The following is a 14,769-nucleotide window of genomic DNA, read 5'->3' as shown; positions in this document are numbered from 1 at the left end:
GAGCCATCCAAGAGAAACTGAGGCATGGCATGGGACCAGTCCAGGGGAAATTGAGGCACAGCATGGGATCAATCCAAGGGAAACTGAGGCACGGCCCAGGCCTGGGCCAATGCAGCCAGGGCCGTGCCCGGGGATGGGAGGGCGTGGTGCCCGCTGTGCCCGCTGTGCCCGCTGTCCCCGGCCGGGCGCTGGCAGTGCCCCAGGGTCAGCGCTGGGCTGGCACCAGCTCCGAACTAACATTTACCGAGCCCCGAGGGCTTGGCTGCCACCCCAGGAAAGGACAGGCCAGGGGCCACCAACCCAGCCCGGGGGGACAGACAGTGACAGTGCCACTGCCACCGCGCCAGCCCTGCACTGGGCACTGCCAGGGAGAGCCAGGGTCCCTGGGAAATGGGGAGAGGGAGAGAGGGATGGATTGGGGATGGATGGATGGATGGATGGATGGATAGATGGATGATGGATGGGTGGAGGGATGGATGGATGATGGATGGATGGATGATGGATGGATGGATGGATGGATGGATGGATGGATGGATGGATGGATGGATGGATGGATGGATGGATGATGGATGGGTGGAGGGATGGATCCATGGATGGATGGATGGATCCATGGATGGAGGAGGAGGGAAGCAGCTGGGCTGGGGCTGGCGGGTCCCGGGAGGGCCGGGCGGAGGGGCGGGAGGGGAGGGCGGCGGCGGGGTCCGGGTGGGGCCGGGGCCCCCTCCCGTCGCCGCTCACATGACGCCGCTCCCGGGATGCGCCGGGCGGCGCCGGGCGTGGGCGGCGGCGGCGAGAGGCGGCGGCAGCGGGACCGCACCGGGGCGCGCCGGCTCCGCCGCCGGCACCGCCACCGGCACCGCCAGCAGCACCGGCAGCGGGAGCGGCCCATGGCCCGCGGCCGCACCGCCGCGCCCGCCCCCTGAGCGGCCCCATGGAGCAGGTAGGACCGGGACCGGTATAAGGAGCGGGACCGGGAGCGGGAGCGGGGCCGGAGCTGCCGCGGCGGGGACCGGGCGGGTCCAGCACCCACGGGCGCGGCGCCGTTCCGGGGGTCCGGCACCCCCGGGAACCGCACCTGCCATCGCTGTGCTCCCCACCTGCGGCCGCTGTGCTCCCCACCTGCTGCTCTCTGCCCCACCCACCCTCCCCCGGCAGCACCTGAGCCCCGCGGCAGCATCGCCCACCCGGGATCCCCGGTACCACCGCCCTGAGACCCCCCCGTGCGCCTGCCCCAGCCCAGGTGTGCGGCGGGACCCCGTCCCCGTCCCTGTCCCTGCTCTGCCACCGCCTCCCGCCACAGCCCGGGCGGGTCCCGCCCGCGGTTTGGGGAAGGGGTTTCTGCTCGGGGAACGGGCTGGAGCCGCCGTGGGGTGTGGAAAACCCCCGGGGGGGTCCTTTGCTCCGTCTCCCCATCCCGTTATTCACCGGCCGACGCCTCCAGCCCCGTCCCGCTCCGGCCGGGCTGTGGCCCCCCTCCTCGCCGTCCACCCGGGGCCGGGGGTCTCTCGGACCTCCCGTGCCGTGGCTCTGCGTGGACAGGAGGCTCTCTGGGGTGGGGGTCACCCCCTCCTGACCATCCCCCCCCAATTTTGGGGTCCAGCTCCCTCCCCGCAGCCCCCGGGGCTCTGCCTCGTGTTCCCCCCGCCGCCCCCACGGCTCCGGCTCAGCGCAGATCCCAGCGCAGGGTTTGATGCCTCGCGGGTGCCCCGCACCCCTGGACCCTCGGAGGGGCTGTGGCAGCGCTGGGGACCCGGCGGAGCCGCCGCTGCGGGCACGGCACGTCCCCAACAGGCAGCGAGCTCTGCCCGCACGTTGGGGGCCGCGTGCTGCAAAATCCGCCCCCCCTACCCGAGCCGCGGCGGGGGGGCAGCACCGGGGGTGCCACAGTATGGCCGTGTCACCCACCCGCCATCAGCGCCCCCACCCCACAGCCCGGACCCCCGGGATGGCCCCGCACCCCCGGCAAAGCCACCGCGGGGACATGGCGGGGTGCAGCATCCCCCGGGGGCTGCCATCGCCCGGGCCCTCGCTGCCGGCTGCGCTCTCCCCGCTGGTAAAATCCCCTCTTCCCACATCCAGCTGCAATGCAGAGGAGCTCCCGAGCCGCCCGCACGCCTTCCCCGCCGCCCTGATTGGCGGCGCCGCCTCTGGAAGGGGCCGTGGTAATTTTAGGCCGTGAGCGGCAGCAGGTTGGCATGTGCCCGCCGCCCCGGGCACGGCCGGGAGGCTCCGGCAGCGCTGCCCGGCCGCGCTCCGCGCTCACGGCGCCCCACGGCAGCCGGGGATGCTGCGCAGCGCCCGGGGCTCCCCGAACCCCGCCGGGATCGCGGCCCCTCCCTGATGTGCGATGAGCGCGTAAGTCCTCGGCGCCCCCCCGGCCGGGCGCTGCCCCCCCGGCCCCGCTGTTGTTTATCCCGACGGCCCCGCCGGCGGGCAGGGAAGGAGGGGCTGCGGCCGTAACCCTTTCGTCTGGCCGCCCGCTCAAAATGGCTTCGTGCTGCTGCCGCCGCCGGGGATCGGGAGCTGCGGGCCGGGAGCGCCTGCCTGGAGCCGGGGGGCCGCTGGGCGGGGGGCACCCGGCGAGACCCCACCCCAGAGGGGCACCCCCGGCACCCCCGTGGGCAGCGCGGGTCACCCTGCGCGCCCCGCCCGATCCGCGGCCCCCCCCAGCTCCTCCCCGCGCCCCGCTTTTGCTTTTCTTCATTTTAATTCCCGGGATTAGGTTAAAACCCATCTTCTACCCAGGCTGGATTCCCCTCTCGCTGCCTTTGTCTGCGGCGCGGAAGCGGCTCCGCAGGGAGCGGCGGGCGGGGGGCTGCTGCTCCACCCCTGCTCCCCCAGATCCCCTCCTGCTCCCCCAAATCCCTTCCTGCTCCCTCGGATCCACCCCTGCTCCCCCAGATCCGCTCCTGCTCCCCCAGACCCGCTCCTGCTCCCCCCGATCCCCTCCTGCTCCCCTGGATCCGCTCCTGCTCCCCAGACCCCCTCCTGCTCCCCCAAATCCCTTCCTGCTCCCTCGGATCCGCTCCTGCTCCCCCAGACCCGCTCCTGCTCCCCCCGATCCATTCCTGCTCCCCTGGATCCGCTCCTGCTCCCCCAAATCCCCTCCTGCTCCCCCAGACCTGCTCCTGCTCCCCTGGATCCGCTCCTGCTCCCCCCGATCCATTCCTGCCCCCCCCAAAACCCTCCTGCCCCCTCAAAAACGCTCCTGCTCCCCCAAATCCCCTCCTGCTCCCCCAGACCCGCTCCTGCGGCCGGGATTTGGGGTGGGGGTCGGGCAGCGATGGCTCTGCCCCCCAATGGGGTGGGCAGGGATCGGGGGCGCTGCCCGGCCGCGGGAGGGAGGCAGGGCGGCGATGTTCGGCTGGATGGGCACGGAATGGGGCGCGGGGAGCCCTGGCGGGTGTGAGCCCTGTCCCACCCCGCCCGTGGGGACACAGGGGCGCGGTGGCCCGGGGGGCTGCGGGTGCGGCTCCCAGACAAAGAATGGGAATTCCTGGAGCGGGGAGGGAGCACCTGGGGCATGGTGGCACCCGAGCCTCGGGGACACCTGTGGGGAACGTGCCCAGGGGCGGGGATGGGCCTGGGGGCTCTTCTGGAGCCCCCCGGGCTGTGCACCCCAGGATGGGGCTGGGGTCTCTCCTGGAGCCCCCCCGGCGGGTGGGGATGGGGCTGGGGTCTCTTCTGGAGCCCCCCGGGCTGTGCACCCCAGGATGGGGCTCAGCCCTCGCCGTGTCCTTGTCCCTGACCCCGTGTCAGGGTCAGTCCCTGTCCCTGCAGGGTCGCGGGGCCAGCTCAGGTTGTGTCACCTCCCTGGTGGCACTGGGGACACCAAGAGGGGACTCGGAGTGTCGGGATCCTGCCTGGGGGTGTCACAGGCCGGACATGGCCGTGTGTCCCCTCGTGGGGGACACAGCCGGAGGGGCCCCAGGAGTGGCAGTGCCACAGGGGACAGGGCGGGTGGCGCAGCTGGAGGAGCTCTCTGCTCTTCCCACGGCCTGTCCTGTGCGCAGGGACAGACGGACGGACGTTGGTCAGGCTGACCCGCGGTGCCAAAGGCAGCCCGAGGAGACATTTCCTGGAAAGTCCCTCTGGAGAGCGGCCAGTGGGATGGAGCCGGGCGGGACGGGCAGTGCTGCGAGGCCGGGCAGGCAGAGGGCAGCCCTGGCACAGCCCAGCGAGGGGACAGCGGGCAGGGAGGTGTCCCATGTGGGTCTGGTGACATTGGGACCCCCTGTGGGTGCCACAGTTGGGGTCTGGGGGTGCCTGGCTGTGCCCTGTGGGGAGAAAATTCCCGTCACTCCCATCCTGCTGTTTGTCCCCTCCTGGCTCCCAAGGCCAGGCAAAGGACAGCAGTGATGGCAGTGACCCCGTGGGTCCCCTCAGTGCTGGCACCCCCATTTCCAGAGGGAGAAACCCCTCCATCCCACCCCTGGGTGCTGTGGGTGGCACCAGGGTGCCACCATCCCTGGGTGACCCCCGTCCCTCCCGTTTCCTGGATGTCCTTGGTGGCCCCACGCCCGTGTTTCCCTGGGTGTCCCTTGCCTGCTCCTGTCCCTGGTGTCCCCTGCCCAGAGGTGGGAGCTGCCCCCCGTGAGCGCCTCCGGCCCCGTGGCCCCGCTCCAGCCCCGGGTTCCGGTGGCTCGGGCGTTTGTTTGTTCTGGGGGCGCCGCGCCCGCCCCGGAGCCCGCAGGAAGTTGTTGTTGACACAGGAGTTTCTTAATGGTGTCACGGAAAACTCGCGCTTGGCAGCCGCGGTGTCGCGGGCTGGCATTCCCGGGATCGTGGTGTGGTATGGGCTGGCATTCCCAGGAATGCTGCGTGGCACGGGCTGGCATTCCTGGCATCACGGCGGGACACAGGCTGGCGTTCCCAGGAGTGCTGCTTGGCACCGGCTGGCATTGTCGGGATTGTCAGGTGGCATGGGCCAGCATTCCCAGGAGTGCTGCTTGGTACGGGCTGGCATTCCTGGGATCACGGAGTGGCAAGGGCTGGCATTCCCAGGAATGCTGCGTGGCACAGGCTGGCATTCCCAGGATCACAGGGTGGCACGGGCTGGCATTCCCAGGAATGCTGTGTGGCAGGGGCTGGCATCCCTGAGGGCAGACCTGGGATGCAGGCAGGGAAACGCCCGATGATCGCTCGGGACTCGGGGAGTGGCTGGGGCTGGCAGTGACACGGGGACATCGCGGGGACATCGCGTGGAGGTGCCGGGGCCCTTGGCACCGTGCCAGCTGCAGGATTTGGGATGCTGCCTCCCCCTGGAATTCTGGGGTGCTGTGGGGGTCTGTTCCAGCCCCCACCTCTGTCCCACACATGGAGCTGTGTCCCGTTTGGGGACAGAGAGGGGACAATGACACCTGCCAGCAGCAGAGGAGCCATCTCGGAGTGCTGTGAGGGGATAATGGGAGATGATCCTGCTGTGCCCTGCCCTGAGCCCCTCCCTGGGCTCCTCTGCGCCTGGCTGGCCCTGCTGGCTCCAGCCCTGTCCCTGAGGTGGCTCTGTCCCCTCCGGCCCTGTCCCTGTGCTGGCCCTGTCCCCTCCTGCCGTGTCTCTGTGTCCCCAGGGGTTGTGCCCACCATTCCTCCCAGTTTTCTTCACCTCCTCCCACTTTCCTGTCACACGTGGCTCCATTTCCCTCCCAAAATTGCCCCTCATGCACCCCAGGGCTGGTGGTGGGTCCTGGCTGTGCTGGTGCCACAGGTGACTCAGGGCTCGTGTCACGGCATTGATGTCACCTCCTGCCACCGTGGAGCCTTTCAGGTGCCATTTGCACCCTGAAATTCAGCTGTGGGATTTGTTTCCTCAGCAGCTTCTCTTGGGATGCTCTGCTGTGTCCAGGCAGCCTGAGCCAGGCCAGGCCCTGCTGGCTGTCCCCATGCTGGCTGTCCCCATCCCTCACTCTCCCAGGCCAGGCTCTGTCCGTCCGTCTGTCCAGCTGTTTCCCGCCCTCGCTGTTTCCTTTCCCCGCAGCTCTGTGTCAGCCTTTGTCCGTCTGTCAGCTCTGACCCGGCTGTTTCCGTCCCCCTGTGTGCCTGTGCCAGTCCCCGTCACTCCTGTCCCTCTGTCCTGGCGTTTCCTGTCCGTGTGTCCGGCAGTGCCCGGCCTTGGCCTCGCCCTGCTGCTGCTTGTCCAGCTCTCCCTGTCCTGCCTCTCCTGGTGCCCTGTGCCAGCTGCCCTGTGCCAGCTGCCCTGTGCCAGCTGCCCTGTGCCCGTCCTGCTCAGCTCACGGTCCCTGTCCCTCTGTCCTGGCTGCTCCTGGCCTGGGTGTCCCCTGCCCATTGCTGGGTGATACAGCCCTGTCCCTGGGTGTCCCCTGCCCATCCCCGGGTGTCCCACTCCTGTCCCTGTCCCAGTCCCTGGGTGTCCCTTTCCTGATCCTGTTCCTGGGTGTCCCCTGTCCACCCTGGGTGTCCCACTCTTGTCCCCGTGTGCCCTGTCCTGGTCCCTGGATGTCCCTCCCTGTTTCTGGGGGTCTCTTGCCCATCCCGCTCCCATCCCAGTGCCAGTGCTGGTTCTGCTGTCCCGGTGCCGGTTCCCATTCCCACCCCGCCATCCCGGTGCCGGTTCCAGCTGTCCCGGTTCCCGTTCCCGTTCCCAACCCGCCATCCCGGTGCCGGTTCCAGCTGTCCCGGTGCCGGTTCCGCTGTCCCGGTTCCCGTTCCCACCCCGCCATCCCGGTGCCGGTTCCAGCTGTCCCGGTGCCGGTTCCGCTGTCCCGGTTCCCGTTCCCGTTCCCACCCCGCCATCCCGGTGCCGGTTCCAGCTGTCCCGGTGCCGGTTCCGCTGTCCCGGTTCCCGTTCCCGTTCCCACCCCGCCATCCCGGTGCCGTGCCGGTCCCTCCCGCCGGGCGGGCCGTACCGAGCCGAGCCGCCCCGCGCCCCGCCCGCCGCCGCGGGCGCCCGGAGGAGGCGGAGCCGCGACCGGGGCCGGGGCCGCCGCCGGCCCAGCCCGAGCCGAGCCGAGCCGGACCGCGCCGTGCGGGGCCGCGCCGGGCCGAACGCAGCGGGAGCGCGCCGCGCGGGGCCGCAGCGGGCAGCGCCGTGCGGGGCCGTGCCGAGCCGAGCCGAGCCGTGCGGAGCCGGGCCGGGCCGAGCCGAGCCCGCCCGCCGCGCCCCGATGAATGGGATCGCCTTCTGCCTGGTCGGGATCCCGCCGTCCGCCCCCGCGGTGAGCGACACCGGCGGCACCGGGGACACCGGGGACGCGGCAGCGGGGACTGGGAGCGGCGCTGGGGGCACTGGGCGGGCTGGGAGGGTGTGGGCTCGGCGGAGCGGGGTCTGGGAGGAACTGGGGGGCACTGGGCGGGCTGGGGAGGGAGCAGGCTCGGGGAAATGGGGTCTGGGAGGAAATGGAGGTAGCGGCCGAGTGTAGGTCTGGGGGAATAGGGACTGAGGGAACTGGGAGGGACGGGGAGAGTATGGGATGGCGCCGAGGTCTGGCAGCGCGGCCGGGTGTTGGGTGATGCCCTCGGGGACCGGACCGGGACCGAGCCTGTTCTCCGGGGCCGGGCTGTGGGTCAGGGCCAGCGGGTCCGGGGGTGTCCGGCCACCCACGCCACGCCACGCCACGGGCGCTGGTGGCCGCGGTGGCCTGTCCCCAGCCACAGCGGCGTCGTGGCAGGGCGGAGGGGCTGCGGCGCCCGGATCCGGCCCGGAGACCCCGGGAAGGCGCTGCCCCTTCCCGGGACGGACCCACGGACACCCACGCACTTCCTCCGAAACTCCCGGCCGGGCTGGCTGCGTGCGGCTCCGGCCGATCCATCCCCGCCAGCGCTCGCCTCCGGGCAGGCAGCAACCCCCGGCGTGCCAGGAGCTCCTGGAAGCCAAATCCATCCCCCCCAGCCCCGAGCAGCCCCCCAGGATCTGCTGATGCTCGGGCGGGCATCGGCATCGCCCGGCGCCGCTGCCCCGGAGGGCGATTCCCGTCTCTCGTCCGTGGTGCCAAGGAAGGCCAGCCCAGCCCTGGCTACGTCCCCATTTCCTGCCCGCTTTATGCCAGATCCCGGCGAAACCTTGGCGTGGGGATGAGGACAGCGCTGGGGGACGTGGGGCGGGGGTCTGGCTGCCGTGGGGACCCCTCGCTGTGGGACTGGCACATCCTGGCCCCAGAGCTGGATTGGTCCCTCCGTTCCTGGTTTTTTGAACTCGGCTTCCTCGGCCCCGGCCACGGGGGAATTAACCGGGCTGAAAGGGTTAATTGGGGTGTGCGGAGTGGCCCGGGGATGAGGAGCATTAATCATGGTTCCTCCTGGACCCGTCCCTGCTTACCCCGTACCGCTGGGCGCCGGCGCTCGGAATTTTGGGACGGGGATGGGTGTGTGTCTCTGAATCTTGGAATCAGCTTTTCTGCTCTGTTTTGGGGTGAAATGTGCCCTCCTGGGGGGCGGCACCTGGGGCAGGGCTCGAGTCGCTGATTTGGGGGGATTTGGGGTGCTGAGGGATTTGGGGTGACTTTGGAGGGGTTCATTACCCACCACGTGTGGGGATGAAGGCTCTTTGCCATCCTCCCGTGAGGTGAGGATTTAGTGCTGCGCCAGCAGAAATCCCTCCCGGCAGCCGCCCCCAGGGCTGCGTGGCAGGGACGGTGTCCCACTGTCCCCAAAGCCCTCACCCCTTCACGGCTTCTGCCCCGAACCCTTTTTGCTGTCTCTGCTTTACAAATTGAATTTCTTCACGCCTTTTTTTTTCTTTCCCCCCCTCCTTTCTCTCTGAACCCTGAACTTGAAAGACAGGAAAAGCCTGTGCTCGGGGCTGCTGCCGCAATCCCGCCTCGCCAGCGCGAAACCTGGCACGGGCACCGGGCTGGGCCACGCGGTGCCACCCGGGGCCCCGCCGGTCACCCCGGGGTCCTGCCGGTCACCCTGGGCTGGTGGCAGCCCTGGCTGCCAGGGCTCTGACCTCTGTGGTTTGACCTTGGTGTGTCACCGCTGGCACCGGGCCCTGCGCGGGGACAGGGGGGTGATGGTGATCCCAAATGTGACCCGGGGCTGGCAGCGCTGCCCGGTGCCATCATCCAGGGTCAGCTGCCAGGCTGGGGGCTATTTGGGGCTTGGGGACTTTGGGTCTGGGGGCTTTGGGTTTGGAGAGTTTGGGGGCTGTGGGTTTGGGGATTTTGGGGTTGGGGAGTTTGGGTTTGGGGCCTGTGGGTTTGGGGGCTTCGGCATGGGGAGACAGCTCGTGGGGGATGCTGAGTGTGGCACCAGCTCCAAACTGGAGTTTGGAGCCTCTCCCCAGTTCACGTGGAGCCACTCACTGGGAGAAAGCACACGGGGATGAGGGGGGGCTGTCCTGGGAAGCTGCCGAGCCCCGGGATGGCCTTTTATTCTCATTAAAAGGGAAAAAAACAGGATTAGGTTTCAAGTCGGTGCTGTCCCATTAATAAACCAAGTTTGTCTTCGGCAAGGCAGCAAGACCTGATTTAAAAAGGAATGGAGATAGATGACCTATTTTAAGCTCTCAAGTTGGAAAATATCGACCTGGCTGCCTCCAGCCCGCCAGCGGCAGGGCCGGCTGTGCCAGCTGGGCCACAATGCGCTCCCAAAACCCTCCTGGATATCCCTAAACCTGCCTGGTTCTCCTAAAACCCCTCCTGGATATCCCTAAACCTGCCTGGTTCTCCTAAAACCCTCCTGGATATCCCAAAACCCTCCCAGATATCCCAAAACACACCTGGCTCTCCCCAAACCCACCTGGCTATCCCAAAACCTGCCTGGTTATCCCAGAACACTCCCAGTTCTCCCAAACCCCACCTGGCTCTCCCAAAACCCTCTTGGATCTCCCAAAACCTGCCTGGCTCTCCCAAAACCCTCCTGGCTATCCCCAAACCCGCCCAGCTCTCCCAAAACCTGCCCAGCTCAGGATGCCCCAGGTGGCTCCTTCAAAGGCACCGCCGACCTCCTGCCTGGAGCTCCTGGAGCGGTCGCCTCCTTTCTCCCCAGGAGTTCATTAAGGCCTCGCTAATTGCCAGCCCGGCACACCTTGGCGTGGCGCAAGAGCCGCGGCGGCGCGGTCCAGCAGCTCGGTGCCACCGCGGCCGCGCCGGGACCGGCCGCATTCCCCGTGGGTTCGGTGTCACCAGGGTTTGGGAGAGGTTTTAGGGGTGGTTTTAGGGGTGGGAGGTGTTGGGGTGTGGGGTTGGGCCCGATCCTTGGGGGGTGAAGCTGGAGCTGGGCTGGCCTTGGGGAAAACGGGGTGAGTTGTCCCAAAGTGACCAAAATGAGGCAGTGGTGACCAGGGGGATGGCCCTGGTGACAACAGAGATGGCCCTGGTGGCTGTGGGGTGGTTCTAGTGACCATGGGGATGGAGCCTGGTGGCCATGAGGATGGGACCTGGTGGCCTTGGGGATGGGATCTGGTGACTGTGGGGATGGCCCTGGTGACCACAGGGATGGCCCTGGTGACCATAGGGACAGCCCTAGTGACAATGGGGACAGACCCTGCTCTTGCCCAGTAGAATCCCTTTTCCAAACGCAGCAGGAAGGATTTGGGGTTCCAGGAGCCATCCCAGGCTGGGGAACAGTTCCTGACACAGCCCTGAGCCCCAGGCTCGTGTCCCCTTCAGTGGCCAGCCAGGTCCCCATCGCCCCTCTGGTCACCCACCACTGGTGGCACTCCCCGACCTGTCCCCGCACACCCCGGGGTGCCCACGGTGACCGTGCCCCCCCCGCCATCCCCCGAGGGCAACAGAGGGTCCCTTGATGGGGCCGAGCGCGTGGGGCAGCCCCGGGGCGGGTGGGACGGAGCGCGGTGGCTCCGGGGGACAATCGGGCCATTGTCGCACATCCTTGTGGCACATAGTGGCTCTTTCTGTGCGCGCCGGGCGGGGGCCGGGCTGCGGTGCCAGCGCTTTCGGGGCCAAGCGTGGTCCCCAGCGGGGCTGGCGGTGACTGGTGTGGCAGCAGGGGCAGGACATCGATGTCCCCGGCCGGGGAGGGGACACGGACTGGACGTTCGGCCACGGACGCGTGTGGGATGAGGAAAAATGCTGGGCTGCTCCTAATTGCAGGAAAACACTGCTGGATGCTGCTGGAGCTCGGTGTCCCCAAAGCCGTGTCCCCAAAGCCACCTCCTGTCCTTGCTGTGGCCAGGGGGAAACCCAGGACCTCTTTTGGCTCCTTATTTCCACCGTCCAGCGAGGGCTGTGGGGTTTGTGCTCCCTCCCAAACCCTCAGGCCTCACCCCAAGGGTGTCCCTCACATCTCTGGGGGGCTCATGGGGGCTTCCCCACCCCAGGCCCCCCATCCTTGGAGGGAGCAGGGGCTGGAAGGAGCTGCAGCCTCCCCCTGAGCCCCGTGGGTCGCGTTTTCCACGCAAGGTGCCTCTGGAGCCGCCGGAGGAAATGGCTCATTGTTAGCCCGGCTGAAAAAAACAGAGACCCAAAAACCGGCCCTAATGAGGCCAGCTTCTATTTGAGGGTTTGCACGGGAAAAACAGGAAACGGAATCCTGTTACTTTTCTAGGGCCCGCTGCCGATAACGCCGATTGTAGGATGGGGCACAGGAGGAGGAGGAGCTGGTGATGAAGGCAGCCCCAGCGTGGCCTTGGTGGTCCCGCTTCCTCCTGGGCTGGGGGATGAAAACTCCTCCTTGGTGGCTCCGTTGTTCCCGTCTTTGTGCGGGCTCTGGTGTGTCCCCAGCCTTGTCCCTGCCTCGGGGCTGCTGGCACTGGGTGTGGGCACAATCCGGGAGGGATGAGGGGCTGGGAGGGCTGGGATGTGGGGATGGACAGAGCATGGTGCTGTGGAGAGGGGTTTGCTGCCTAAAGTGTCCCCAAAACTGGCCCTGGCTGTCCTGGATGTGTCCTGTGGATGTCCCACAGCCCTGTGGGTCTGTCCCTTGTCCCCATCACCCGTGGCATTCGGGAGGGTTGGGATGGAGCCGTGTCCTGCCCTGGAGATGTGACGGGGAGGGTCCGCGTGGATGCTGTCACTTCAACATGGTGACATCGGCTGGTGACACCTGCAGTGACATCGGCTGGTGACACCTGCAGGGCTGCTCACAGGGACAATCCAACAATTGCAGCCCAGGGATGCCACCAGGGATGCCAGCAGCCATGGGGACCAGCAGGGACAGTGCTGGTCCAGAGAGCCACAGTGGGCACCAGGAGAGGCCGGGAAAGGGGATGAGGCTCTGGGGTCCCCAGATTCCTCTGGATGTGGCTGCAGGGACCCCCTGACCGGGCGAGCTGGAGCTGCTGCTTCCAGATGTGTCAGGAATGGGATCCCTGCGGGTCCAGGGATGGCATCTCGGGGTGACAGTGCCAGTGCGGGGTTTGGTGACAGGACAGAGCCACCTGGGGTGGGCCGGGGAGGGGACACTGTCTAGAGACAAATGGAAGGAAGGAAGGGAGGGAAGGAAGGAAGGATGGATGGATGGATGGATGGATGGATGGATGGATGGATGGATGGATGGATGGATGGATTTCCTTCCCCACGTTAACACCCAGGAATGTCACAGGGATGGTTGGTGGATGCAGCAAACCCTTCTGGCATCAGCTTAGAGTCACCCCAGCACTCCCACCCTCCCAGGGCTGGTGCATCCGTCCTGAGGGATCCTGCCCAGGCTGGGACCTGACACCTGGGGCGTTTCTCTCCATCACCAAGGTGGTTTTCCCTCCTTTTCCCTCCTTTTCCCTCCTTTTCCCAGCGCTGCTGCTCCCGCCTGGGCTGTGCCTGCACTCCCGGGGCTCCCGCCCTGCTTTCCCCCATTCCCAGTGGGATCCAGCTGTGTGGGATTGGGGTGGGGCCGTTCCCGGGGCCCGGAGCACCCCGGGGGCTGCTGCAGGCCAGCACCCCCCTGAAATCCCTGCTGAGCTGCAAAGCTCCTCAGCCCCGGTTCGAGTTAAAGAGAATTAAAATGCTTTCTCCTGCCGATCCCTAATCCCCGCGGCTGCGGCAGGGCCCGAGGGATGCCCGCATGCTCCCGGCGTGGTCACCTGTCCCCATCCCTGTTCTGCTGTCACTTCACCCCCTCCCCGGTCCAGGTCCCGCTGCCGGAGCGTCCCCATCCCCTTTCCTGCCGGGGAGCATCGATCTCGGCTCTCTTTGTGGGTGCATCCCCCCGCAAACGCTGCCTGGAGCCCGGGGAGGGCGTGTGGGACCCCCGACCCCCTTTCCCCATCGCAGCTTTGCCATAAAAGGGCTGGAAATGGGTTATTGTCTCAGCAGGGCTTTCTCCTCCTCCCAAATCCTATTAAAACCTCATTTTTCTGACCCTAATCTCAGCTGGCCCTTCTGGGGGGGGGGGGGGGGGGGATTAGTGGTTGTGTCCCCCCCGCCCCGGCCCCGCTGGGTCCGTGCGGGAGAAGCGCGGCCGGAGGGGGGCGGCTGTGGGGCCGCGGTGGTGGCAGCGCTGCTGTCGCTGTGTCGCTGTGTCCCTGCCCAAAGGGTGACGTTATCCCCGCCGGGTGCCAGGGCGATGGCGCCGCTGGCAGGGACAGCTGGTGACATGTCCCCAGCTGGGCCCGGCGCCTGCAGCCCCGCGATGTCACCGCGCTCGGGGCGGGGTGGGGTCGGGCCAGGAGCGGCACGGGTGGGACAGGGGGGTGGCATCGGGGTCAGATGTGGGCATCCCTCAATACGGGGAGCAGGGCCGTGTGTCCCCATGGCCGTGTGTCCCCTGTCTGTGTGTCCCCATGGCCGTGTGTCCCCCTGTCCATGTGTCCCTCTGTCCGTGTGTCCACCTGTCTATGTGTCCCTGTCTGTGTGTTCCTGTGTGTCCCCCTGTCCATGTATTCCTCTGCCCATGTGTCCCTCTGTCCGTGTGTCCCCCTGTCCGTGCGTCCCTCTATCTATGTGTCCCCTTGTCTGTGTCCCCCTGTCCGTGTGTCCCTGTCAGTGTCCCTGTGCATGCCGGGAGCTCCCTTTGCAGCGTATTTAGGACACTCCTGTGCAAACGGAACGTTCTGGAAGGCGTCCAGGCCGCTCGCATTCCTCGGGGTGGAATCTGCCCCCGCCAGCGCCGCCTGACCTTTCCCGCTTTGGGCTGCGGGAGCAATCCCAGGGACCGTCCCCTCGCTGTCCCCCTGCCAGGGCTCGGGGACCCCTCCCCAGGCCCCTCCGGGCTGCTGGGGCAGCTCAGTGCCACCACGAGAGGCTGAGGGGGTGACAGGGTGGCACTCATGAGGGGCAGGGGGCAGTGACAGGGTGGCACCCACGAGGGGCAGGGGGCAGTGACAGGGTGGCTCCCGTTGTCCCCAGCTGTCCCGGGAGCCCCGGGTGTCTCCAGCCCCCCATTCCCAGCTGGATTTCCCCCTGAGCCGGGAAGTGAAGCCCCCCGGGGCTGTTTGCACCCTCAGCCCGGTCTGGCTGCTCCAGCCGGGCGGCTCAGCGAGCTGGGTCACGCCAGAGCCTGTCCCCGGGCTGGGCCGAGGCCACCGGGGTGGCCCTGGGCTGGCTCAGGGACAGACCTGGGCACAGGACCCTGGTGACACTGTGGTGGCCCCGGGGGTGCTGCTAGCATGGTTTGGCTCCCTTGTGTCCCCATCCTGGTTTGTCACGGCTGTGCCGGTTTGGAGGGCACCCCGGGTGTGCAGAGGGGTGCCTGGGCACACTTTGGGTCCTTGGGGACATGGCTGCCACCAGGCCACGCTGCCCAGCTGGCCTGGGGTGGGTGCTGGAGCTGTTTTGGGGCAGATCCGTGTCACCTGCAGGGGACACTGGGGACATTCTGGCCACCGCAGCATGTCCCTGTGTCCCCGCATTGTGTCCTTGTGTCCCCACATTCCCTGTCCCCTTGTACCCACATTCCGTGTCCCCACATTCCACA

The sequence above is a fragment of the Ammospiza nelsoni genome, chromosome 26, assembly GCF_027579445.1.
Source record: "Ammospiza nelsoni isolate bAmmNel1 chromosome 26, bAmmNel1.pri, whole genome shotgun sequence".
Lineage (NCBI taxonomy): Eukaryota > Metazoa > Chordata > Aves > Passeriformes > Passerellidae > Ammospiza > Ammospiza nelsoni.
The sequence above is the reverse complement of the archived record's forward strand: the minus strand, read 5'-3'. Positions refer to the sequence as shown.